Here is a 25,101-nt window from a genome sequence, read left to right as displayed (position 1 = left end):
CCAGTGCTACCTTTAGCAAGAAGGGCCTGAAGGACATGAGCCAGCTCTGATCCAGCTTGACAGAACCCACACCAGAACCTCCAAACTACCTTCAGCTTATTTCTGAAGATGAATGTTTATCAGGACAAACACTGTATTTTCAGGAAAACCTGGTTACTTAGAGTAAAAGCAGAGGCCCTGTAGCAGATGAAGTAAAAGCTCACAAGCCTTTCCAGCACCATTAATACCAATTTAACAGGCTGGCTTCTTTTAAAGACAGTAATAGCAAATTCCCTCCCACCTCTCTAACTAAAAATTATTGTTTGAAACAAATGGTGCATTTGAAATCTCTTTTGATTTTAGAATCCCACACATCTTTACGCACAATGTTGGGATGCCCTAAAGTGTTAAATACTTCCCCACCATCCTCTTCCTTGCAGAAATATCTTCCCTGTATTCTTCCCTCCTCCTCCTCCTCCTTTGACATTAATGACTATAATTGACATTATTGTGCTGGCCTAGAACTCAGGCTGTCTTGTGCTAGGTCTTATCTTTGCCACAGATTTTTGTATGATTTTTTTGTATGAAAAGTCATTTCATATCCATGCATTGGCTTCCACGTGGATGGATGTAAGAAGTTTTATTTTGTCTAATCCTTCCCCTCTTTGGCACAGAAGATGCACAGTGCTTAAGAGAATGGGGCCCCACTCTAGGTTATCACCAATGGCCATTCCTGCTAAATAAACCCTGCTGTGCACCTTTCCCACAAGCACTGCCAAAAAGCCAACACAAAACCAAGTGAGCCATAACTTAAGCCTTCTGGAGGGAGAGACAAGGATGATTTTAGGACTCAGTTTCAAAGGGGTTTTCTCTTATAAAAGAGCTCCACGCTGAGTACTGGAAGACCTAATCATAAGATCCTCCAACAGATCACTGCTACAATCAGTTAAAAAACAGCACCTAAAGTAGTAAAATAGCCAAATGCTGCTGAATATCAGTTGGAACTCAGTGTCCAATTCCCTTCCTGCTGCTCTGAAAGGCTGGGGCGGAAGAACAGCTGAGAGCTCTTAGAGTTTCCATTATCCCTGCTCTCCATTGCCCCTTTTTTTGTATACTGGGCCCTTGTCAGTGATATCCATTTAACAGCACTCTCCTCAGCAAAGGCCAATAGCTGCACCTAAAATAAATTGCTCTACTAATCAGCACAAGCTGAAGTTAAAGGGCTGAGTGGCTCTGTGAATATCAAGAGTGGCATTCCATCTGTGGGATGCCATCTGTGGCTTAGGCTCAACCAGAGTGCCTATGTTTAATTAATGTGGCTGTAATTTGCTCAGATCTTAATAGATCATGGACAATTCCACTTAATCACAACACAAAATTTGGCATATTTGAGCCATCCCACATGATATTCTGTGGGCTAAGAGCTGATGTGATGCAGAGTTTGAACTAACTCTTACCCTTCATGGAAGTTTGGGTCATTGCAGAGGTCAGGGATGTGTAAAGCAGCACAGGAAATCTGAGATTGCTGTTGCCTGTCCTGTACCTGACCTGTAAATAAACAGAGGATTGATGTGTCTAACTTGGCCAGTGCCTTCACACTTAAAAAAAGCAGAGGTCTCTCACTTGAAACGTGAGAGCAAAGCCTGAAAGTGAGGAAGAGCTGCCAAAGGCCAGGAGCAAAGAGAACTCAGGGATAAACTCATTCCTTCTGGAGTGGCAAGTACAAGGTGAGAGTGGTGCTTGCAGCAGGGAAGAGGAGACCCCAGGCTGAGGGAGATGGATGTGACAGAACAGAGGATACAGAGAGGATCAAAAGCAGCATGAGGATGGATGGGATACAGTGAGAAGAAAGGAGATATATTCTTGCCCAGTACTTTTTTCATCAAGCATCTTCCTATACCTAAATTATTTTCTTGATTATGTGTGTGGTGAGACAGTGGAACAGGTTGCTCAGGAGAAGTTGTGTATGCCACATCCCTAGAAGTGTGAATTGCAGCAAATGGTTGCATTTCACCCTCTTAATCAGTAATGAAAAGGTGCCTATTTATAGGGATACTGAAAGTTTGATTTCCTTAAAGAAGTTTAATGAAAGCTGAGGAAGCGCAGAAGAAAAGTGTAGGGGGTGGTCAGATCAGAATAGTCTGTGAGGGCCTTTATTTTGTGGCATGAAACCCATGATGAGAAAATCAGAAATTGCTGGCCAGCATTTAAGCAATTTCTGACACAGAGAAAGGTCTCATTTGATTTCAGGGTCACCCAGCCCTGATTTCCCCAGGGAAAACCTCAAAGCACCCTGGTTTGTGCACAAACAGGAGGGTCTGCTGAAAAGCATAACAGGCTCCAAATCCACAGATATTACCTCTCCTCTGCTGACATATCAGGAGCCCTAAACAGCCAAAGTCAAGTATAAAGAAGAAATAAAGAAACTGCCATTTCCCTCCAGAGGCTGCATCCAAAGCAGAGATGGTGACTGAATGCATCTTTCCAGAGGTCTACACCTGAACTATTGGGAGGTCTTCCCTCAGTTTTTCATTTAAAACAAATTCAGGAAAAAGCCCACCCCATCTCAAATTGCCAGGATGCCCCTGCAGTAAGAATGCTTGACAGAGAAATGCAACACCCAATGCAACTGAAGGCTGCCTTCAAAGACCTGAATATCTTCATGTGATACAAAGATTTCTTTTCATCCAGCTGAGAAGACTCCAACACGAGGAGAGCTAGTGATACATAAACTCTGCCAGAAAATAAGCACTGAATAGTCCTTTGCTGCTGCTGCTGCTGTTTTACAAAAATAACACCTACCAGCAACACGGGAGATCTGCCATCACTTGAAGTCCAAATTCTTTCCTGAAGTGCTATTTCTGAGGTGTTTTCTCAAGTGCTGGTGTCTGTGCCACTGGTGGGAAGTGATGCAGCACAGAAGAGGGAGGGAGTCACAGAAAGCTGTGCCAGCTGCTGACCATGGCATCCTCAGCCCCACAGCCTCATCAGCTCTATGTCCCCAAAGGCAGAGCACAACGCAGGTTTGTAAGCAGCTCTGGAGGGCAGGGAGGCACTCAGAACACACCTCCAACTCTGCCTTCCTCAGACTACATTAAATTATTCTCTCTGGCCCCTCTAGCATGTGCCCACAGATCACCCTGTGCTGTCAGCACAAATGCTTCCCAGCAGCAGTAAATCCATCAGTTCTGCCCATGCCATGGCTGAGCTCCAGCCACTCCAGCTTGCTACAGCTGTTGGATTTGACACTTTCTCAGTGCTCCTTTTCACCACTCTTCCTGGGATTTGGAGATGTTTCCCTTTACTCTGAATGTGTGCCTTTCTAAATGGCAATAACACCCAGATACAGGGACAGTTTCATAACACTGCTGTCGTTTGCAGTTGTTGTTTCCAATTTGAGACACTTAAAGCCTCATTCTTATAAAGTACTCCATGAGCATGGCTCTGCACTGCACTGAGTGTAATGCAGAGCTTATCTCCCTTGCTATACCTGGCACTTCACACAGATGCCACTGACTTTCAGTGCCTAACATTCCTGTTTTCAGCAAGTGACAGCTTGTGCTGCACTAGTGGTGCTTCACCAAGCTACAACCAGGCCAGAAACCCATTCTGTAACCCTCCTTAGCAGATCATTCACAGGACTGGCATTGGTCCTTTCCACTCCACTGAATTACAGATAATTGAAATTAGTGGCAATATGCACTCACTGCAAACTGCTTAAATTTATGCCATGAAATTCTGGATCACTGTCAGAGCTAATATGACTATTGGAAGTAGATGTGACAGGACTCATCTCAGACTTTGCTGATCTTCTAGTAGGACAGTGTGATGATCTGCAGCACATTCAGCTTAGTGTGTCACTTTTTGTGGTGCATCACTTTGAACATCCCTTTTCTTACTCAGTCTCCTTTCCCAGAGAGTTCTGGATATCTGTGTGCTTTATGTATTTCATTTTAAGCTTGATAACTCCCTTTGCTTGTAAAATGCCAATTTTCACTGTTTAATGCTTTCCAGTTTATTTTGGCCCCATGCCTCAGTGAGGATATATGAGGGTCTCAAAGACCTAATCCTTCTGCTAAAACAGCAAAGTCCCAGATCAGTACCAGATCTGCCACAAACTCCAGATCTCCAATTTCTGTGCTTCATTTTTGCCCTCCTGAGTTACGGGGAAAAGATAAAAAACAAACAAACTAAAACCCAAAACCAACCAAACAAACAAACAAAAAACCCCAGCATAACTAGTGAAAACATCAAATGCTTGAGAAAAAGCTGTTATCAAAATCAGGTCACCTTCTGCCACATTCCTGCTTGCTGGCACTTGTACCTTGCAAATACAGAGTGAAATGGCTTTTATCTCCCAAATAACCTCTATAAAATGTTTAGCTCTAGCAGGACTTTTGGTTGTTTTGGTTTTTTGCTTAGTGTGATTTCTTGTTCCCTGGGTGGTTTCTTTTCCACCCCTGAACCCACAGGTTGTTCAGAACCACTCAGAGCAGAGGTGTTTGAGGCCATTCTGTTTGAACTGTTTCATCTCAAAGATCAGATCCCTGTGGCTCTGACCCTTCTGTGCATCAACATATGCCATAGAGGAGAGCAGTTTAGACAAAAAATGGATGGAAAAAAACTTGAACACTAAACACGGATAAATGTAGAGGGGGGAATGGAAAAATACAAGTGTTTAACAACAGAATTGTAATTTCCTAATGAAACAATCAGCAGAACAAAGAGCTTCTCTCCCAGCACAGGGAGAGGCAAATGGAGAGGGAGAGCCTTGGGGTGCCAGAGATAAGACAATCACATCTGTTGGACTCTCCTGATGGTGCTGGCCACCAGCCCTTAATGATCCCTAGCAAAGCTGTGTACATGTCACTAACCCAGTGTCCAAGCTTTACCAGCTGGAACAGTGAGCAGCAAAGTTCAAAATGAGCCAATTTTATCCCAGAACATCAACACTAAATTGTTCATGCCCAGCCATCAAAAGGATTTCATCCTAAACAGATGGAGTTTAAAGATGTAACAAATGGTCAGTATAACACAGTAGGGTCGCTGGAGTTTCTGCTCCTGGACACAAAGCCCTGGTGGTAGCTGTGCCCATGCTTGAACTTGCCATGGAGGCAGGGGGGTTTTCCCCTTCCCCCAGGCTCACCACTTGCTGTGAACACAAAGGGGAGCTGCAGGGTACAAGTCAAAGGGGCCACAGGGAATTACATATCTGCAGCACCCACGTCACACTGCCTGTAAGGAGAACATCCCAAAGACAGAGGGCTCAGGGGCACACAGCAAAGCTGACAAACCTGCCAGCCTGGCAGTGCTCATGGCAATGAAAGGGACACCACGGGTAGAGAAAAGGTTAAAAACACAGCAGACCAAGGGATGAGTTGGAAGGGATGCAGAGAGGGAAAGCAGAGATGTAAAGGCAAACCAGGACCCCAGATGATGTCGCGTTTACAGCAGCCAGGCAGCAACACTCCCACCCCTTTAGCAGCTGGAGCATCGGTCAGCTGAACTCTAATGGAGTCAATTTGCTGCTGGAAATAATGACTAAATTACTCCCATTTGACCACTGAAGAGGCTGAAGTCTAAGCAGATGAACATCAGGAGGTAACTGTTAGTGTCACCAAAACTGCAGGAAAAACAAAAACCCTCCAACAACATTTTTTAAAGTTAGAGAGCCAAGGCATTACTTTATTATCTGGGCCAGGATGTACCACAGAAATCATCTCATCCATATATAGCCTGGGTATGCAGAGAGAATCATTCCACGACACATGACTTTTACTAGATTTTTCAGATCTTTTATACAGTCAACACTCATAGAAACTAATTGGGTCAGTGTTTGTTGGTCCCAAGTTGTGTAGTTCTTAGTATTTGGTCCCCTATTAGATCTGAATTTCTTTGCTTCTGATGTTAGTTGGATCTTCATTCCTTGATTTTCTTATCAGTCACTTCCAGAGGAGATGTGTCCAACTCTGCCAGTAGCAGAGTCTGGGGTAGATGTTCATAGATGGGCACTGGTGTCCCTTTGTCTTTTGGGCTGCTCCCAGTCTGTTGATGTGTTGAATTCATCAGACCCCACCTGGTGGAACAAGGCCCTGGAAAGAAAGTTAAAATTCTTTTTTCCCCGGGGAAAAGGCAAACAAAACCCCTTGACTAAAGTTCTACAAAAATTTTTAAGCAGGTGTGTTTTCCAACATTAGGAGCAGGCTGATGTATTGTGAGGGTTTCTTTGCCTGCAAAGGGAATCCCCAGCACCCTTCAGCAGCACCAAACTTCTCTTCCTGCAGAGCCCTTCTTCAAGCTAAAGTTTCTATCTCAGTTCCTGCCAAGCCCCAAGGAAAGACAGCTGGGCCAAAATGCCAGCTGACAAATGAAAGGGTTTATTTGAGGAATAAACAAGGACAAGCCCTGCAGCAGCAGCAGCAGCACTTCCAACCCTGCCCTGGCCCACCCCCTGTTGACAGTGGGGGGAGAGGATCAGTCACTACAGAGGAGTGGGAGAGGGCTGTGTATTTATTGTTTCTGCTCAGGCAATGGCAGTCACAATCTTTGCTCTCACCCCTGGTGGGTGAAGCTGCTGAGGGTACAGCAGCTCCTGGGCAGTTCCTAGACCAGTGGCACAGCAGCCCTGTAAGAACTCGTGTGTCAGAAGATGTGTCCAATACAGCACTGCTGGAAGGTCTGAACAGCATGGGAGAACCAATTTGTTTCATGAGAGACCCCTACAAAATCCTGGTCCAGATGGATTCAGTTCAGCCATTTCACCTGGCTGCCTCTGCCCATTGCAGGGTGAAGGCAGGAGCCCAAAATGGAAACTAATGAAAAGGGCAGATGAATTCCCAAGTGCTCTAAAATAAGCAGAAGTTTTGCCAAGAGGCAGATCCAGAAAACCACTTAGGCACCAAAGCCCTCAGTATTTCCCTTGCAGGCTCTGACAGCAGGTGGGAGACATCTCCTGGCTAAGCCCCAGGGGCTGACCTGCCTCAGGCCCCACAGCCTGCTCTCACCAAATGCTGAATGGCAACAGGGGCCAAGCTCTTCTTATTTAGATGCTGCAATGCCTGGCTTTTAGAAGCTCTTTTTTTTATATTTTTTTAGGGGTCTTCTTTGAATCTTTTCCCAAGAGGCATCAAGGTGTTTATTTCCTTATCCTATATAGGCAATTATTCTGTTACTGCTCCCAGGATAAAACCAAGAGTGAGGCCCTGGCTATACAAGCCTTGTGTGACAAGCCCTGGGAGACCTGTCAAAAGAGAAATGAGACTGAAAGAGATGGTTGCCCACCCCACACACCCCTCCCCACCTCACTTCAGTACCAGTTGATGATTCATATGCTGCCTGTCACTCAGTGGGAAAGATATTGCAACACTCCATCAGCATCACCCAGCCCTGATCCACACAGACATCCCTCAGAGAGGCAAGCTTCAGAGTTAAAAGCAGCAGCACTCACAAGGGAGGGAGCCAAGATATTCCACAGTGAGCCTGCACCACCTGAAGATGTCTGAGTATACTCCTGTGGGTATACAGCAGTTCAATAGCAGGTCCCAGTCTGTGAATCCACTTGTCTCCCTTGTTCCTGTCATCTCTTCCACTCCATCTTCCCCATGCAACTGTCTGAGTGAAGGATCCCTGAACCCCCCTGCCAGTGACCAGCTTTGGTACTTTGCCATTTCAAGAGAGAGTGTTCATTTGATTTCTTACAGGAGCTCAGTAGCCCTAGGCCTCCCTAGTGATTTGGCAGGTTTGAACTCTTTTGAAAGGAGCCAGAAGAGAGTTGCAGCAATTCCCCACTCCTGAAGATGATGAGGAGCAAATCCTTGCACCTTGCAATAGCCAGGGCTGTGCACACAGAAATGGCCCTGGTACAGATTGCATTCACTGGGAGCCTCTCAGCTGCTTGGACCTGCTCCTTCAAATTAACAAAGCTCAGCCTGGAGAAGGAAGGGATCTCTCAGCCCTTACACGCTCTTAATGCAGTTGCATTTCCAAAGCACACTGCAGCTGGCAGCTGAAATGCTCCCTCCAGGCTCCAGGGCTCCCAGTCACCCACCAGGAGCCAGGAGCAGAGCCCCAGCAGGAGACAGTGACAGTGACAGTGACCTCACCACAGTGCTGCCCTGCCATAGCAGCAGAGATGCCCCAAGCACTGGGGCTGCAGCATCATCACTGGCTCAGAGGCTCAGCCCCAGGACCAGGGGCCACCATTGCTCAGAGGGGACTTCTCAGCCCCAGCATTCAGATCTGCCTTCATCATCTTTTGGCACGGGCCTGATGTGTGAGTCATGCCTTTAAACTGATTAGGGATACAGATTAGGTGCTCTGCACATTATTCATGGCAGAGCTGCAGGTAGTGCATGAGCAGAGCTGGTTTTGGTCATCTTCCTAACTGGAATGATCTTTGCCTGCTCATGGCCCAGCCTCCTGCCCTGCAGCATTAGTATGCAGGTCCCAGTGACACCAGGGTGAGTCACCAAGTGTAACACATCACAGTGCAACCCAAGCTTTAATAAACAGGGCTCTGGATTTTTAACTTTATCTCTATTTCCATTAGAAAAGCTTTCTGTTATTATCTGTGCACGTAGTTGTACTTGTCAAATCAGAATATTCACAGGGATATTTTTAATTCCCAACCACTCAATAACTTATAAGGAATGCAGAGCAGGCACGAAAGCCAGGACACCTGGGGTCCTGTGTCTTGGAGCACAAGCACAGCAATGTAACTCCAAGTGAATGTACTGCATATCTGCCCAGGAAGATTTTCCAGCCTGCTTCAGACTTATCCTTGCTGAGATTAAACCCTCCCAGCACCGGGCAGCTCTGCACTTGCACTGCACAAGGCTCAGTGGTACTTGGCACCACATTTGGGTAACTGGCATTCCCCAAGTTCATCTGTCAGACCCAAAGAAGGAGGAACAGCATCTTCTCAAAGGGAGAAAAAAAATCCATTCTGAGCTTTGTAGGAAAGTTGCCTTGAAGACATCTGCTTGTATTCCCCAAGGACTGTGCCACCTTTCTCACTGAGCAACAGCCACAGCATCCCAGAGTCCAGACCCTGCTGCAATCTGTGCTGTGCCACTGCTCCCAGGGTAACAGCCCCTAAAGCAGGGACTCTCTGCAGTCTCCTCACGTCTCCAGCTGTTCATTCAGTGTAGCCTGGCTCACCTTGGCATGGAGACAGACAAAAATCAATACCTGACCTATCTTTCTATGTCTCTGACATATTTCTCTTCAAGACTTCTCTCATATTTGTTTACCTCCAATGAACTAATGTTTTCCAGATTTTCTAATCAATATCAGCCAGGACTTGAAAAAGGTGCTGAGCAAGATTATTCAAAAATGATCCAAATGAATCAATGAAGACAGCTAGACTACAAAGTTATTGCTGTCATTGTATTGGAGAGACAGTGGGGGATGCTGGGCCAGGCTGGTGGTTTTGGGAGTTTGTTGTGTGACTGTGCAACAAAAGTCCTCAGGGCTGGGCTTTAGTGATACCTCCATAAATTCCTAATGCTCACAGTCATGGGATAGATAAGATAGGCAGTGGAGATCCATGAGAAAAGATTCACATTTAGAGCTGATTTGAAAATTGGTTTCAGGAAGTGCTGGAAGAATGAAAGGGTGAAGGGACTGGAGGGGCTGATGCTGGGATCTGTTCCAGAAACCCAGAGAGAGGAGAAATGAGGAAGAGAAGAAATGAGGACAGGAGGACATGGACAATTCAGGGTGAAATCCAGAGAGGGTCAGAGGGCCCAGAATGGAGTCAGGTCCCAAGGGGCATCTCCAGCAATTATTAGACTAATTGCCTCCTGACAACAAGCTGTTCCAGGAGGCTGCAGCTGTGCCCCTGGAACCTTGGCAGCCTGGTCCTGCCCCTGCTTTAGCCTTGGAGAGGTGCAGGGTGCCCTTCAGGGAACAGCACGGTGCCACAAGGGCAGGGGGCTCCTGACAGTGCCACCAGGCTGGAAAGTTCCAGGGCTCCTGCAGGTCCCACAGGTGCTGCAGGGCAGAGGAGAGAGGGTTTCTGCACTGCCAGAGGGTGTAATCACCTCTGTAATGCCACAGGAGTCCACTCAGAGGGAGCAGGGTACATTCAAACCATCTCACTACCTTTGAGAACTAAGGGCTTTTGCATTGCTTTCAAGGAGAGTTCTTTCCACAGGGTGAAAGGGAACACCCCAAGGACAGAAGGAGCTGCAGACTGGCCAAGGCCTGCTCCAACCCACAAAGCTGAGATGCAGAGATCCACAGATAAGGCTCAGGGCATGCTCTGACATCCTGGCACCGTGTGGAGTCTGTGCTGCTGCCTGCTGCCACAAACAATTTCCATGCCAGCTTTGTCCCTGCCCCCTTCTAGCCTCTGCCCCAGCCCTACTCCTTCTGCCATAATCCCACATATGTGCCCAACTCTGAAACTCTGCCTTTGCACTGTGTTTTTTCCCCTCTGCAGTCGAAATTTCTACAGCTTAACCTCAAGAGGGTGAATGTCCCAAAGAAGCAGAGAGGCACTGCCCTGCCTGCTAAACCCAGCCTGAGTCACCCCCAGCATCCCTGACACTGCACACCAGCTCACAGCCCTCAGATGTCTCACCCTAGGTGTCACAAACATTTCCTTCCGTCTCCTCCATCAAGCAGAGGCAAGTTCTGACTCTGTGACTCATTAAGGACTTTGTCTAATTATGTCTGGGATTGGTTTTCTGTCTGGACTTCAAAATTTCCAGAGGCAGGACCCCTGGAGATCTGACCCAAAGCTCTCTCTGACTGCACTGGATGTCCTCTTCCCTTGCAAAAGGTGAGCAGTAAGGATATCTCACTTTTTGGATGATGAAGGCCTCTGGCAACAGCACATAATCCTTTCAGGCATCCTAAATCTGGGGAGCTACAACTACACGAGGAAGTGAGCGCTTCAGGCTCAGGCTTCTCTCTCCAGCAAATCCCGGTTCAAGTTCTGAGAAATCCAGGCTTAGGGAAGCGATTTAGGAATGAGCTGCCCCTCAAGGGCACATGCAGGGAGAGGCTGGGTAGATGAGGAGTGAATTCAGAGACAAGGTAACTGCAGGGACTGCCTGTAGGGAACAGCCCCTGCAGCAAGGGTTCCCGAACAATGCTGGGATTTACATTCGAAGAGAAATAGCTGATTGCCTCCGAGGGCCTTTTTGACATTCATGGGGTGCTGGCAATCAAGAGATCAGGATGTGAGAGCAAACCATGGCACTGGTTTGTTGGACAATGCAGATAAAACCTCTGGGAGAAGGGTGACTTGTGGAAAATGCTGTTGCTTCTTAGAAAAGAAAGGGAGTGGAGGACCTGGCTTCTCCTTTGGCAAGACATCTATAAAAGGATGAAAATAGACCGTGACCATCCCCCCTGCCTTGGCCAAAGTCGTGCCCTGACCAGACTGACCCACAAGAAAGAGCAATTTCTATATTTCCTTCTGCTGTACCAATGGGAAAGTCCTTCACCTTTTTTGGATTCAGCTTGGGCATCTGCACAAGGCACTGTGACACACTGACAAGACATTCCTAAAGAGTCTTTTTATGTCCCTACTAATTACCTATATTTTTAATTGCAGAGGGGAAGTTTTGAAAGCCACACAAAGAGCAAAATCTAAAAGCAGATTAGTGAGGTGAAAGAGAAATGCCCTGAAAGTATAGATTCAGGTAGCAGTAAAAAGACTTTTTGTCATTGCTTAGAGGCATACACTAAAAGTATATTTTCAGTGCCTGGCTGCCACAAATAACTGTACTACAATTAGATGTGTGTATTATAAAATTGTGTGGGTGTGGTAATTATCACCCTTTGCAGCAGAATATATTTATACAGATCCTAAATTACAGCAGAAAGAAACATCATTTGCAAAGGTTTAAAAAAAAAAAGTGTTGAGAGGGAGGATTAAACTTTCCATTTTATTTTTGGGAAGTATTCTATGAAAAAGTAGAGTGCACCACATGTTGTGTTGGGCTAGGAATGGGTAACTGTGCAGTCAGAGGGAGGGGCAGCCTGTGCAGGTCTCTATTCATCACAGGAGTGTCTAAGTGTGCTTGTGTGTGTGCACACACCAGGAGGACCATTACAGAGGTGCTCTGCTGCTGCTGCTCTCTGCCTAAAATTCTCCTTGCAGCAAACTGTGTGTGATGTAGAAATCCAGACCTCTCATGGGTGCACAGCAGCCCATGCCTGCATACCCAGGATGAGGGTCAGGCCCTGTGTGTGCAGCAGAATCTCAGCTTTTGGTAGGAGTGCACCTGCAAATGCCCCTTCAGCACGTGGAAAGGTCACAGGTGCAGCTGTGGAGAGCAGCTGGATCCTAAGCCCACAGGATATTTTCTGCAAGAATCTTCCTTTTTCAGTTCTAACTTTTCAGTTCTAACCTTGCATTGGGTTTTCAAATGCAAAACATCCTTGATCCTCTAATCTACTCACTATCCAGCCTGAGATTGTTTTCTTATGCTGTAGTTCTTGCAGCAGACACAGATGAATCCATCACAGCTTCCACCTTTGCCTCTAGTGTGATTTTATGGGAAATTCTTTTTATCCCAAAAGTGTTTCTATTACACGTGGATCCATCACATTTATCTCTTATGTAAGACTGCTTAAGCACTTTCTTGCAACCTCTTAGCATCTGCCTAAAGCCACTACAGCTCATTGCAATGAGATGGAGCTTGACTGGGAGCTTTTCATTATTTGGAATCCAATATTCCCAGCTTGCATATTATATTTGCAGAAGCCTTGTGAAGCTTTATAAAAATTCTGTCACATATATTCTATTTTGATAGGGCTATTTTCATTGTGTTTCCAACTCTATTATTTAAAAATTGTCTAACTCTGTCTCCCAAATGCCATTTTCAGGCAATTTCTTCTCCTAATTTGATGAGCATCTCCTCTGTCTCTCTCTCACTTTTTACATAGCTCTGTTCAAATTTTCTAAGAGGTCAACTTAGAGGGCAGAACATGTTTTTTATAACTGGTGTATTCTGGGTTTTCCTGGCTGTTTAAACGAAATCAATATATTATCCTTCAGTGCTGTTGTATTGACTCTCCATCTGTTGAAGGCTGTAGCCTGATTTGGTCACAGTATTGTTTGTGTGAGCTGGGGGCCAGAGGTCAGCAAGGTCGTGACTCCACCACAATAGCACAGTCTTGGTGTGCCTCATTTCCTCCCTCAGCCATCAGCTTCTCAAAGGCCTGGCAGGCTGGGCTGATGAAACAGAGTTGGGCTGGTAAAACAGAGTTTTCTGCAAATTCAGGATGGAGCAAGACAAATCATTGGCTGCTCTTTGTGCTGATGCCACACAGCAGGATGGTGGAAGTTTTTTAGGGCATCCTTGAAGTAATTCCCAAAGTTACTGCCCTCTGCTGCTAGAGGAGCTCCCTCAAGGAGTGCTTTTATAGGATCCCCACAGCAAAGAACCAGAGGACACAGTCTCAAACTACATCAGGGAAGGTATAGGTTGGATATTAGGGAGAAATTTTTCACCAAAAGAATAATAAAGTACTGGAATGCCCTTCCCAGGGGGGTGGTAGAATCACCATCTCTGGATGTGTTTAATAAAAGTCTGGACATGGCACTTGGTGCTATAGTCTGGTTGAGGTGTTAGGGCATAGGTTGGACTCAATGATCTTAGAGGTCTCTTCCAACCTCATTATTCTGTGATTCTGTGATTCTGTGATTCTGTGAAAGCTGTAGTAGAAGGATCCAGAGCAGTGCACATCTGTGACAGCCCCACCAGCAGCAGAAGCCCCTGCTGCACCAGTGCCTGTCTCAGAGGCTGCAAGGAGGCTTACAAGACATGCAGGGGTGTTTGTGCTCTCAGCCTTCCTCGGGCTACAGGTCCCGTGTTACACAGGACAGACCTGGCTGAGGAGGTTCCAGGTGAGGTGTGTGGGCTGCAGGTACCATCTAGAACAGTAAATCTGTGTTTCCAGCCACATTTCTCAACAGAAATTTGTCAAGGCAGCTTTTCCAGCGTGCTTAGGAAAGATTTTCTTCCCTACCCTCAATGAACACCTGGTTTCTTACAGTGACACTGATCAGCAGGAGCCAGACCAACACTGTCCACACAGCTCTGGTCAGATCCAGCAAGTCTATGGACTTTTTTTTGTTAGATATGTATTGGAAGAAGCAGTAGTGCTGTGAAAGGTGTGTGAATGCTGTAGACACAAGGAAGGAAAGGAAACCAAACAATATCATCAGCCCATTCAGCTTGCACAAGAGCAGCTATAGCAATAAAGTCTGGGCCCACAAACTGGTGCTGCAGTGAAGCATCACTTCCAAATCTATCAGAGAAGTTGCACTGTTGATCAGACTTGAATGAACAGACAGACAAATATCCCAACATGGAAACACCAGGGACTCCTGAGCCCAGTGGAAAGGGCCAGCACTAGAGTCAGGCATCTGAGTTTGCTCACCAGCCATGGCATATCCTTTAAATCAGTGAACAGAGAGCCAGCAGGCTGGCAGAAACAGATAAACAGAATTTCAAATGGAAAATGTTAATGGCACTACCACTCATTCGAATTTTACGGTCAATGACATTTTTTCCCCTAAAAACTTCTTTTTAAAAAGTATTTGGGCAAAAAAAAAAAATAGAAGCTGTAGATCCTGATAGGAAGTCTAGTTCCCTTTTCTTTTTTTCCTGCTCATTCATCTACAGTGCCATGTCCTCAAATGTGTTGTATTTCCCATAAAGCATCAAAGCTCTGGGAGAGGATTTGTGAGTAGATTCAAGTATTGAAAAGGAGGGGGCACATCTGAGAAGCACAGAAGGACAGAGATTCAAGAAATACCTAAAACTCAAGCAAAGAACCACTGCCCTACTTGGGTCCCTTGACTGAACAGTTTAATAAAACCCACAATTTTCTCAAATTGTCTACACAAAAACCACCTAGATGCCTTCAAGGATTTAAGGTCAGAAGTTCATCCAGTCTGGATGAAGACTCACAGAAAGGGGCCCCAGGAGGAGCAGCACAGCACACAGCACTCTGCCTCTAGAGCCTTTTGGGAATCATGGAATCATTAAGGTTGGAAAACACCTTGAATATCACCAAGTTATGAGGCTGGGTGTCTCCCTACAGAGCAAAGGAGATTATTGCTGTGCTCCCCATGCCAGAGCCCTGCTCCACATCCAGTCTGGTGGCAGTGCAGTTGGGTCCCTGCCTCTAGGTTTCCTGAGTTATTTCAAGACCAATGAAGATATATTTTCCTTAGTGAGATGATACTGATTTATAAGATATTCTTCTGGAATGTATTTACATTTTTTAGTGAAGATGTTTTCCTTTGTGATGTAACACAGATTTATAAGATATTCTTCTGGAATATATTTACCTTTTTCACCCAGGAGGAAAAAAAAAGGCTAACAGCAATATTGATATGCTCTACAAACAACTATGGCAAAAATTAAAAAAAAACCAACAACAACAAACAAAATACAAACAAAACTTGAAAAGTTGTAGAAGTTTCATCTCAGAAGTTTTCCCTTTTTTGCTCAAACTTGAGGTTTGATGAAAGGAAGAAATTAAAAACCACTTCAGAAGAGAGCAAGACCATTCAGCCAAAACCCTTGAGATTTTTCATTGAAGATTTCAGGACTCTTATTATCATTGTTTCTATGTTGATGAAAAATCAAGCAAGAATGCTTTCCCCAGTGGGTTTTAAAAATTAAAATTAGAAGTTCCTTCTTCTTTTATTGCATTTTTTTTTCTCCTATGAGCCCTTCTCACCCAGGTTTACTATTTTTATATTGAGTCCCAGCTGCTAACTAAGCCTTGGCTTAGTGCTCTTACTGCAATGATGAGGCATTTCCATTTCTGATTTCTAGCATATGTTGCACTTAATATAACACTGCCCTTGTGCACCAGTTACCCTGGAATAATGGCTGTACCAGCAATAGAACAGGGGTACAGCCCCTCGAGAGCAGCCAGGGCATGAAACCTGTGCCAATATGCAGATGTCACAGTTAATAGAACAGTGATACATCCTTGAACTATACAGAGAGGTATTTTTGTGATGTATACAGAAATATGTTTGATACTGCAATGAAAGCTTCTTTTTTTAGATTTCTCTTAAATGAACTTGGAAAAAAATATCTGCAAAAGAGCCAAGAGATAATGACAAAAACCTGAACAATTAATTCTGGGGATGAGGCATCCACAGCCTGAGCTGATTATTTTTTGTTTCTTAGGTCTGGACTAGATGATTGCAAAGACCAAGCTCTTGTGCAGGATTTATGGGACTTGATCCTTTTCAAAGAGGAAGAGACATTACACTGCAAGATCTGCCTTTTGCAAGGCTTTTTACAGCTTCTCCTTCGGGAAACCAGAGCAGAACCTCTGAAAAGAGAAAACAAGCAATGGATTTGAAACCACTATTGGACACAACTAGCAAAGATTATTTGCTGATGGCTGGTGCTTTGTATGATGCTATGAGCAGTGTCACAGGAGGTTTTTGAAGCTGCCCTGTGCAAGATGCTGAGCCTCCTTCCCTTCTGGAGATGACAGTGGAGGCCACACCAGTCCCACCAGTGACCTGGCTGGGCTCTGCACCAGCCAGGCTTTGTGACCCAGATCCATTTTTGCTTTATTCTAGGAAAGACTTAGCTGAGCAAACATCTTCAGGACCACAAGGTGAAGTTTTCAGCTGCAGCTGAAGCAGAGCATCTCCTTGCCCTGGGACTCAGCCCAGGCAGCCTTTGGGAAGGTGCAAACTGGAATTTCTGGGTGGTTTGGCTAAATCTGCACACCAGACCTAGCACAACTTAAAGCCCAGCTTTTGGCTGGTGTAGAAGCCTTTGAGACCAGTGCTTACCTCCCATCCACACAGAGCAGCAGAGGCAAGCACAGGGCTGGGAGCACTTGCAGAAGGAGCAGCTTTCCCTGCTGCAGGAGTAATTGTTTCTGCTTCCAACTAAGTCAGAAGTCAAAAAGAAATTCTATCCAGGAGATAAACAGTGCATTACATAAGACTTAATAAAAAGTAAATTGTCATCAGATTTATTGCAGTTAGAAAAAGGCTCTTCTGTCTGTTGGCATAAAATGAGTACTAGGTTTTAAGAGGCTAGTGAGAATGAATGAAACAGTATATTTGGAGTTCCATGTCCTAAGGCTTTCTGTGCAGGGACCTGTCAAGCTTTTGGAGCAGAAATGTTTGAAAATAGTTTTTGAAAAGTCATAAAATTGTATAAGATATAACTCAGGAGCATCAGGTCTTGATCAATTTTGCTTGTATGTGTAGTATTAAAACAAAACAATAAAATCAGATTTAATATTCCATAGTGAATTCTGATCACTGGATGTTTGTTTTCCTCTCCAGGCTGGAGAAAAAGCTAAAATATCAAAGTTCTTTTCAGAATTTAAGTTCAAAGATTATTTAAATTATGAAAGATCTTATTTTAACATCATTAGAAACAGCTTGCTTCAAGGCTGCTTGGCACAACTGCATCAGCTTATGGTCCTTGGTGCCTACTACAAGTGGATGTTTGAGAGTTCATTGCTCTTATCCTTTCTGTGAGTTGGGCTCCATACCAAGCATATATCTCCTATGATGCCTCTGTAGGAACAAAACCCAGTCAAAGCAGAAAGATCAGTAAAGGAGCCAAGTCTGTGCTGTGGGCAGTGATTTTAGGACACAGACAGACCCAATCTAATAATGTTCAAAACAAGAAGCTTCAGTTCAACAAACTAAATATTTTTATTTGGATAAAAAAATACCACTTTAGGGATTTTTTTTCCCTCATGGATTTTTTTTTTTAAGAAACTATGTGTCCAACCAAAACCAAAATGCACAAGATTTTACCATTTGTTATAGACAGGAATATTGCATTTAATCTAAGGATCACTTAAAAACCCACCACTGTACAAAATTGTAATCTCAATTCTTTGTCCTTTAAGCTGATACTTTCCAGTAAATCCCACAAAAGTCTCAACAGGCAGGAAAGACAATGACTCTTGATTGGGAAGAGAAGGAAGCCAGTCAGTAACTCAGATCCCAATTAGCCCCAGCTTTAAGCCAAGCAAACTCCCCAGTTTAATGGTTCACAGAGGAATAAATCTATACAGTAAAAGCTACCAACCAAATAAATTCCATTGCCTTCCCCCAGACTCCTCTACTCCCATAGGTCCTTCAGACAAAAGTCTATTTTCCTCCTTAGTTGTTAAAAATATTTTTAGTGCTCTTCAAATACGGAAGGCAGAAAAGGAAATAAAAAAACCAATAGAATTTGACACAAAAGCACCCTTCTCATTAGGACTTTTTAAATAGCATTAGAGCTCATTGAATTTCATACACTATTAACATTCTTACTCAATCCAAGGCAAACCAGTCAAATCCAAATCTATCAGATTTTACAAGCAAAGGAATATTGCCAAGTTCTAATATTTCTCCTGTGTTCAATGTCAGAATGGGGTATGGAGTCTCTTCCAAACTCCAGATTTCCTCTTTTAAAAATCCTTTTTAAATCTACTACTCCATGGTGTTTTAAAAAACCCAAAAACTACAACAACAAAAAAACCAACCAACCAAAAAACAAAGGAAAAAAAAAAAAACACAGCAGCACAAAACCAGAGTTAAAAGGGAAGTTAAATCTTGAAAGCAACATCTATGGAGGATTCTCAGATAAACAATGTTTTGGGAGTGAAGCTGGCTTTAGCACAGCAATCAGCCAGGATTTGAGATTAAAAAGTAGCTAAGACCCTACCAGACAAAGCCTTTGCACAGATAAAGCTGACTGTGACAATAATAAAGCCCCCAAAGACACAGAGGCACGTCTGAATCCTTGGCCAGTCAGCACCAAGCTGCCTCTTCAACTGGGAAAAAGCAGCCAGGGATCCTGGTGCCACTGAAATCAGTGAGACCAGGCTTGGAGCCCAACAGGAGATGCTGCTGGGCTGGCTCCTTGCTGCACAGGCTCTGAAGGCTCACACAGATAACTGCAGGGATCTGCAGTCTCAGCCACCTCCACACAGCCTTGCTGGAAGTGCAGCCACTTGCTAAACCTTGGCGAGGTGCTGTGGCTGCAGGAACAGCTGCCTGGGGTGAGAATGTGTGTGTGTGTGTGTGTGTTTGATACATTTCCATTGAATGGCTGGCAAATAGAAGTGATAAGGAAGAATAAAGTCTGTAGTTAGAGCTCATTTTGTATGGTATGGGATGTCTTGGGGGTTTTATGGGTTTAATATATTCGCTGCTCCTGCTGGATCTCAGCACAGACCTCCAGATGAGAATGTCTACTTGAGATGCAGGTTGCACTACAACTCATTTATAATGAATATAACAACTTGTGAAGTGGATTTAGAAGTCATTGAGTTATAGATTATTTGGGTAAACGGGGCACAAGCGCTGCAGCAAGAAACCCATTTAAATATTAAGGCAAGCTATAAACTGAGAAAAGAACCGATGACAGGGTAATATCATGTCAGAACATGCCCTCCAGAGAGGGACCTCTACTGTGTATTGATCTGAAAGAGCTCCAGAAATCATTCTGCAAGCCCATAAAGCTCAGCAGTAAATGCAGAAAGGTGAGCTGCAAAGGCCAGCAGAGAGATGGGATGCACAAGCTGGACCAAACCCTGCCAGCCTCATCTCATGAGGAGTTTCTCTCCCCTGGTCTGTAGCACGCTCGCCAACCCAGTGTTAATCAGTGAGTAGGAGTAGGAAGAGTCACTCCCTTGAACTGAAAAGCCATTTCTGGGAGGATTTTCACCATCTGTGCATCAATTCTGTTACTGTTCACAGGCACCTTATTAAAATTATTGATAACAACTTGTCGTCCAAACGTTCCCGTATCAGAAGCAACAAACGGGGTTTTCAGACTTGCCTGGCACTCTGCTTAGTTCAGAATAGTTTCAGTGCAGTTTCAGAGACCCCCTTGAACCCAGCATTGTTCCTCCCTGCTGCATCACACACACAGCACATCCAGGTGAGGTTGTGTGATTCAGCAGGAAGGGCTCAGCAAGAGAGGTGAGCACAGTCAATTCAAGGACACGCAGCTCCTGAAAAACAAGAGGTTCCTGTTTGGCATGCAGTTTGCAACACAAGAGCACTGTTACACTTGTTTGTCGTCATCTTCCCTGCCTCCTGCCCTTGTTTAGAGAATGCTCTCCCGTTTTTTGCCGCATCAGGGGAAACACCACCTGGCTGATGGGCCAGGGGCACCCAGCATCACCCACACAAGGCTGGAGTGTTGCTTTTAGTGAGCACTCAAGCAGGCTCCTTGGATGGTGGAGCACTCTACACAACATTAAAAACGCCGAGGAGCACAATTCAGGGAGAAGTGCAGGAAACTGTGAAGGTGTGAGCTGTTGTGCAGTGAGCACAAAGAGAAACGTGGTCCCGGTGAGATGGGGACTGGGGAGAAGGAATGAACCCAGCCTCACTGCTACACCCAGTCTCATCCAATTTATAGCAGGACATTATAACCCGTAATAACAATCTAATAGGAGGGCATAGCTGGCACTTCTGAAACCCTCTGATCTGAAGGTCACTCATTTTATCATCGAGACAATCTTTTAAAAGCCCCGTTGGCGTGAAGCATTAACGGGAGGTGATCAAGGCTTTTAATCTAAAGCCTTTTATCCACAGCAGGCTGCGGTGGCGCATCGTGCACCTGGAGGCTGGGACACACCACCGAGCACACACAGCGTGGTGATGGCCCCCAAATTGGACTGCCCAGACATGCAGGAAGGGGTTCCACACCACATTTCCCCTTGTAACCCAGGAAGGGTCACAGCACATTTCCCCTTGCCATCCGCCCTGGCAAATTCCTGCACAGAATTCCATGGGAGCGCCGGGTCAGGCTGCGCTGGGGGCACCACGCCAAAGGGGGTGGCTTATATCGGGGCCAGACCTCTCCTACAGCAATTAGTGGCAAAGCCTAATAACAGGATTAATTAGGATATTGCCAGAAGAGACTAATTGTCTACTGCAAAACTGGCTCTTTAACCCATTTCTTGGCTGAAAAGCTTCCCAGGGACCTGGGTGAGAGCTCTGCAAGCCAAATGCAGGCACAGACCTGAAATGAAGCTGAGAAGGGAAAAGCATGGTGAAGGGCTGTGAAGAGAGAGAGGGAAAATATCTCCATTCATAGGGCTTCTTTATAAAGTATATGGGCAATGTCCCACTGAACCTTCTGATTAAAGACATTCCAACATTAATGGGTGACAGAGTTTCTTCTCTGATAATATTTCATGAGTTCCAGAACTCACAGTTTCCTAATGGATATCAGGGAGCAATTTATTTCTAATCATCACTGAACAACAACAAAACAGGACCCCTATTTTTCCCTCAGCTGTTACACTAATTTCTTTCAGGCCAAAATTAGAATCATGTTAATTACAGCTAATCTAATGGCTTGTATTCTGTGTTTTACCTTTACAGCCACCTTAACAGGAGACACATCACTGCCTTATTAAAAACCAAAACAAAACAAACAAAAAAAAAAAAAAACCAAAACAAAACCCACATTACTTTCTGCAGTACTTTTTGCATGTAAAGATGCAGAGATGTATATACACACACCAAATTCATGTCACTCTTACACTTTATAAAAATCTAGGGATTGGAAATCATATTACAGTTTAGAAATATGAACTATTGGATATTCCTTTTTCCCAAGACAATAAGAATGAGATATTCAGTTAGAGTTACATCCTGAAAATCTGGTGCCTAGTATTTTGCTGTTGCCCTGGGGTTGTGAATTAGAGGTGTCCTAAGACAGTAATACAATTCCATGGTACATCCGTCTCAGTCCTGCCTGGGATTGCATGGGAAAAATGCACTCCAGTTCCACACAGATCTGTGAAGGTTTTCAGAAACATTCCTCATCCTAAACTGTGGCAAGAGGCCAGCACTTCAAACATTTTTGGTTACAGTGAAATCCCCCAGGACCACAATTTGGAAACATCAAAGCTCAACATGCTCCCCAGCATTCTCCAGCTGCTAGTCTGGCACCCAACAGTAAAACCGGAGCTGCTGTGGATTAAAACTGGCATGGTTCCTCTCTCACCTATTCCTTGAAAACAGTTCAAAATCCATTGTTGTTGCTTCTTCAAAGGCCTGTACCTCTGAAAAGCACATTGCAATCCACAAGTGTGAATCAATGTCTTTGAATTTTGGTGATTCTGCCTTGTAGGGTGCTTAATCCCACCTGGGATTCCCAGCTCAGCAGCAGATAAGCAGCCAGACAGGTGATCTGTCAAATAGCTATCAGGAGTTCCTTAGATGAGTCTAGCCTTGAGAAAGACCTTCAAGAAAAGTCCAGGCCCTTGAGGAAATGTGATTAGTCACCAACAGCTCATCCTATCCTCGCCCACACCAAGTGACTGCAGTAAATCCACCAGTGGGAATTGCACACTATCCAGTTTCCTGGTATTGTGCCACTGCAAGAGCTCAGATCACACTAATTGCTACTTAATGTTCAGGACAAGGCAGAAAAGGGAAGAGGAAAAGGAGAAAACAAGGAGAGAGTCGTGGAAACTGGTAAGAGCTCAATGTGAGAGGGAAACATCTAGAATAGTCATGAGAACATTCTTCCAAATGGCTGTGAGTTGTCATTCCCTCCTAAGGGACCCATGAAAAAGGAACTGTGTGCAAGGGCAGCACTCACCCTGGCTTCCACCATGCAGAATCAGCTTTTAGAAAAAATTCTCTTTCAGACTTTGGAAAGAGAACTTGCCACTCTCTCTGCCCGAGCCTGACACTAGGACCTGATTCCCTGGCTCACAGGGAAGCTGCTGAATAAATAGGAAATTCTCGCTCCATCACCTGAGCAGTGAGGCTTCCCAGCAGGCTGAGCAATTGCTCTTAATCCTGACAGACCAAGCCAATTGCTAACCATCTCTCTTGACATGAAAAGTTTTGTTAACACTGCACATTTGGGATGCTGGATAATCACATATTCTCTCTCCCTTTTATTCCTTCTTTCACTTATCCATGTCAATATTTCATTGAGTTAGTTACTCTATTCTCCTTCACCTTTTCCCCCCTGCCACCACTATGATTTTACTAAAATTACTTACTTGTTTATTCCAGTAAAAATTTCCCCCACTCTGAAGCCAAACAAGAAGAAGAAAAGTTGAATTTAGAAAGATTTGAAATTCCCGAAATAGATGACAGCTGAGAAAAGACTGGTATGTTAAATCATTCAACTTCACAAACACCCTACTCTCATTTAGGCTTGACAGATGTAAATGCCAGCCAGGTACTACCTGCTAGTAATGCTATCTCTACTTAAATTAAGCAAATACATAATAGAAAATCCTTTTCATGTATGTTAGCCATCTGCAGAAGAGTGGCTCTCTAGCTGCTTTTTTCCCCCCAATTTTTCATTTATGTCATGTACAGTGGTGGGAGGACAGGCTTAACACTTTCTTCAGGTTAAATAACTAAGAAATCATCAAATGCTCCTAAATCATGTCAAAGTTCTGCCAGTGTCCTGTCCTGAATAGCATTTTTTTTTTTATGCAACCATGAATCAAAAATACTGACTAGGCCTGCAGTAACTGCAGTGATGAGATAGCAAGAGAAGGGCAATCTATAAGAAAGCCAGTCTTCACAAATGTACACAGTACAAAAATGCCTACCAGACAAAATAAGAAAATGAAGGATTTGATCCATTTAGAAACCAGGCAAAAAAACCCCCACATTCAATGCCAGATTGAAATTCAGATTGAACAGGAGGTTTCAAACCAATTGCCAGGTCCACCTAGAAGCAACACCTTCTGCTGTGCAGAGCAGACTCCTGGTGATATTGGCAGGTGCAGAGAGATCTGCTCGGGGCACGGCTCCCTGAAGGTCACTCTGAACACAATATACTCCAGAGACCTGGCTTATCTCTGCTGAAATTGCAAGGGGTGGAAGGATGGGATGCTGATAGGCTTCAAATAAAAAGATCCCCATGTTTGAGGTTTTTCACTAAAATAAGATTTTCTATCAGGAGAATTGCCAGTTGCAGTCTGAGACCCAGTGGCCCTTACTCACAAGGTGATTCATTCAAACAAGAGGCTCACAGACCATGATATTTTCTTGTTCAGTGTGTGAATGCCAAGCAAATACTCAGTCAAAACTGGTTGGTTTAGAGGTGGGAAATTGGATGATTGTAATGCTCACCCCTTTGTGGATGATGCCTTGCACTGGGAGGAGGGAATGGAAGCTTCTGAATAATGCTTTACACTGGGAGGAGGGAACAGAGCCTCTTCTCATTTTTATACTGTCCAGGCAAAGGAACAATCAAAAATGCAGGGACAAGAGATTCAACAGTGAAAAATCAGATAGTACCTTCCATCTGACAGTCCCCATGCCCAAGGAGGAAATCTTGGACATCCACCCTGGGGGCTCCAGGATTTATCAGGATCTGAGCCCCTCTGTGCCAGGCACTGTGCAGATTACAATAGCATCCATAAAACCAGCCCATACCCCAAAACACGTGCAGAATGTTTTTAAGATGCTGTCATTAAGTAGCAAGAAGGGGAAAGGCAAACAGGGGTCAGTATCTTGGGTTTGCTATCTGGAGTGAGACAGCCCCACCCAGTCACCCTCACACCAAAACCTTTATCTCCCACCTCTCCCCTTTCTTTAGCCTCATGTGCCAGGTGACACCAGTTATCCTGTTTGAGGCTGACAGAGACCCTTTCCCCATCATATCAGATCACTCAAAGTGCTTGGGAGAGAGAAAACACATCCCCAGGTCTGCACCTGATTTTCATTCTGATTCTCCCTGTACAACCCCCTCTGGAAAAAAACCTTGGGATTTGGCATAGGTAAATGCCTCCTAAAAAAAAGCCAAGGACCTCAGGATATGTCATAGGGATGACAGAAACCTGTGGCACAAACAAGTGGGCAGATCCAGTTCCCTGTCTTTAGCTCTATCTGCAGTGGTGCAGTTTTAACAGAATTGTTCAAGCTCCTTCTCAAGGTATACACTGACAACGAGAGATGAGTTCAACTCTTGTTAATTTTATCACTCACTGGTGGAATGTCCCAATGCCCAGACATCTTCCAAAAAACTTCAGGAAGGAAACCAAACACTTGCTTTCTCCACTTTCTCCTTAATTCAAATCAGTCACATTTTTTCTTCAGCTCTGTTTCTGTGTGGGTAAGAGAAACTCTTGTAAAGGGACAGAAAGAGGCTTGATGTG

This window comes from Agelaius tricolor, unplaced genomic scaffold (assembly GCF_023055355.1).
Source record: "Agelaius tricolor isolate 1412-34295 unplaced genomic scaffold, bAgeTri1.0.p SCAF_5, whole genome shotgun sequence".
NCBI lineage: Eukaryota > Metazoa > Chordata > Aves > Passeriformes > Icteridae > Agelaius > Agelaius tricolor.
The sequence above is the reverse complement of the archived record's forward strand: the minus strand, read 5'-3'. Positions refer to the sequence as shown.